This window comes from Triticum urartu, chromosome 4A (assembly GCF_056163025.1).
Source record: "Triticum urartu cultivar PI428250 chromosome 4A, HENAU_Tu73, whole genome shotgun sequence".
Taxonomy (NCBI): Eukaryota; Viridiplantae; Streptophyta; class Magnoliopsida; order Poales; family Poaceae; genus Triticum; species Triticum urartu.
In genome coordinates this window covers 29964846-29968293 of record NC_141876.1, presented here as the reverse complement: position 1 = coordinate 29968293, position 3448 = coordinate 29964846, and the positions used below count along the sequence as shown (strand labels likewise).

Below are 3448 nucleotides of genomic sequence, written 5' to 3'. Positions count from 1 at the left end.
CGTGAGGGGGGGGGGACCTCACACCGGAGCCGCGTATTGCCTCTTCAGACATGCCACCACACCTTAAGACATGTATGAGGACCCGACGTAATGCTCTGGTGGCATTGCTACCCCCCGAAGGCCCCCAACCGGCCTAACCCTAGACTTGTTGACCCGGAGGTCTACGCCTTTGACTTCCGTCAGACGGGATTTGACCAATGGACGTTTTCACCTGGTTATAGGTCAGCCCATAGGAACACTTGAGAACAAGGTTTGGTCCAAACCCATCATAAGATTCCCTCCATGTCGACCCAACGTGGCCGTTTCCCCCTCCAAGTGACGATGACATTGCCGTCCATGAAGGAGTCACACTCCGGAGCCGGTTGCCGGGTGTTTGCGCCGGCCACCACAATCCTTGAAACAATCTGATGGATGTAGATATAAAATTTGTCTCAATTGGCCAAGGAATGAAAAATATACAACAAATTCAAAACAAAAGGGTGTTTTCTATAAATTTGAAGCAAACATGATTTAAGTTTGTTCAAATTTTAAAAATAGTATAGCAACAGAATCCTTTCAAGTAGGGATGGCAATGGGTAGGGTATGGGCGGGTGCAACCTCCTTCTACCCAAACCCATACCCATAGGAACTTTTTATACCCACCCACTTCAATACCCATGGGTATAAACTGACACCCATGCCCATACCCATCAGGTATCCTATACCCAATGGGTATCCATTGGGTACAATATATAGCAGTCAAATTATTATGAGGTAGAGAAATGAGTTCAAAATTCAAGTGATCATGGTAGAGTAGTATAACACGTATGTTGCCTCCTCCAGTGGGTGGCCTCTTGGAGGCATTAGGGGAGTATGAGCGGCGGTTGGTGGAAGGCCGACGTAGTGGAAGGCGGTGGTGGGAATTGGGGATCACTGGATCGAGTGTTCGACAAGAGTCTGGTAGCTAAGAGTCGATATTTCATCTTTTAAGGAGTCACATAGGACGTTTGAGGAGTGGCGAGCAGGTGATTATGAGTCTATGAGCTATGACTTGTTTAAGGAATACGAGATTTAGGGTTGGACCATATGAGTTGGATGTTAACCCCACATGTTATAGGAGTTATTTTCATTTATTAATTTTTGTTGGGTATCCATTGGGTTACCCGTGGGCACAATTTCTTACCCATGCCCTACCCATATATTTTGCGGGTATGGGTACCCATTACCCGTGGGTAGACAATCTCTTCAAGTCTTGCCCATACCCATTGTTTTCGGGTAGGGTGCCCACGGGTACCCATACCCATGGGCAAAACTGCCATCCCTACTTTCAAGATTCTGATGAAAAACCATATAAAATTTGTCAAAATTGATCCAACTATCAATTACTTATGATTTTAACAAACTATAAGGACCTATATGCAAAAGTACACGAGGTCACATTTCTAACATACTCAAAAACAAAAACAAACTGTATATTCATAATCTATGGAAAATTTTACCCCAAGTCGATATATAATTTGTGTATGTTTAAGTTTAGATAAGTTAGATTTAAATTATTCAAATTTTAACTTTTAAAAACATAAAAATAATTTAAAATAAAAAAAGGTGATATCTATGCCTACGGCCGTAGGCATTGTTCTCGGCCAGGGGCTACCAGGAGGTGCCATGTGGCGAGGCTATGCCTACGGTAGCCGTCGGCATAGCTCTGCCACGTGGCAGCTCCTAATAAAAAAAAGATGATATTTATGCTGACGGCCGCCGTCAGCATAGATTTGACGGCGTCAGCCCACCGTTTGTCCCCTGGCCACGAGGGCCACCTCTATGCCGACAGCCTAACTATGCCTACGGCTGCCGTAGGCATAGATCGATATATGCTGACGGCCTTACTATGCCCACGGCTGCCGTAGGCATAGATGGAACTATGCCGACGGTATTCCCCGAACCGTCGGCATAGCTCCATCTATGCCAACGGCAGCTGTCGGCATAGATAAGGCCGTAGGCATATAAGGTTATTCCAGTAGTGTATAAGGTATGGGCTGGAGATGCTCTCAGGGAGCGAGACCCTTCGAAGCTCAAAGTATGGTCCACTGTCTGTATGTGCAAATGCCTAGCTTAGGTATTCACGATTCGAGAATGTGACAGTTCAACATTTACACGCGCGTGTCTATCAACACCGCTGCTCGATCAATTTGCGTAGCGCCCGTCTCGACGCCGCTACGTCTCTCCCGGCGACGAACGGGTGCACGAGCAGCTCCCCGACGGACGCCCGCTTCCGGTGTTCCTTCTGCAGGCAAGCGGCCACGAAACTCCGGAGCTCCGGCGACGCCGCGCCGTCGGGAAGTGCCGGCAGCTCGCCGAAGCAGACGGCGCACATGAGCGCCGCCCAGGTCAGCTCCTGCCCGGCGGGGAGCAGCGGGTAGCGCCCCACGAGGAGCTCCAGGACGGTCACCCCCAGCCCCCACACGTCGGCGGCGTAGGGGTCGACGGGGCCCTCCTCGTCGCTGTCGCCCTGCAACGACCGCTCCGTGTCGAAGCGCTCGGGGCTCATGTACGCGGCGGTGCCCTCGTAGGCCGCGCGATATTTGCCGGCGCGGGAGACGACCTCGGCTATGCCGAAGTCGGCGATCTTGACCTGCCCGCCACTGTTGACCAGGAGGTTCGCAGGCTTGATGTCGCGATGGACGACGCGGCGGGCGCGGAGGTACGCCAGGCCGGACAGCGCCTGCGCGGCCACCTCCGCCAGCGCCTCCTCCGGGAAGCCTCCCTGGCCGGCGCGGACGAGCGAGTCGAGCGAACCGCCGTCCATCAGCTCGAGGAGTAAGGCGGAGTCGCCGGACGCCGTCGGGAGCACCGAGTGGCACCGGACGATGTGCGGCGAGTCGACGCGCCGTACAACTTCTACCTCCTCGTCGGCGCCGGGGTGGCCGCGGTGAATGATCTTGAGCGCGTACAGCGCCGACGTGCGGCGGTGCGAGACCTTGTGGACGGTGCCGCCGTTCCCGCGACCAAGGACGGAGAGCTGGTAGAAGTCGATCAGGCGGAACTCGCCGTCCGGCCGAGCCGCCAACGTGGACGGCGTCGCCGCGGTGACCGGCGCCGGGGCGGGGCACCGGAAGGCCCACGTGGGAGCGTCGAGCTTGAGGTGAAGCTGCGGCAGTCGTCTTTCTCTGGCAGCCGCCATGATCTTGAGTCGCCGTGTGTATGTGTGTGTGTTTCGCAAGAACTGTATTGGCAATAGAATGATGAAATTGATGATCGAGTAACGGATGATGTTTTTGTGTGGAGGTGAGGTTAGCTTTATACTACGACCTGGCGGCGCAAGTTAATTTGGCTGACTGTGCTGAGATTTTGATGTCTAACTTCCGAATCTTTTTAAACCTTTCTTTTGAAAACGATGTGAAAATCTGCTTATTTATCTTGTGTGCAAGAATGGATATTCATGATGTTATTGAGTCTGAAACTTAAGGAG

The 3448-nt window shown here is 52.4% G+C and overlaps 1 pseudogene; it reads right to left on the bottom strand.

The window, feature by feature from the left end:
* Positions 1–1952: 1952 nt before the first annotated feature.
* Positions 1953–3241, bottom strand: LOC125553462 (mitogen-activated protein kinase kinase 9 pseudogene; annotated as a pseudogene).
* Between the last annotated feature and the right edge of the window lie 207 nt (positions 3242–3448).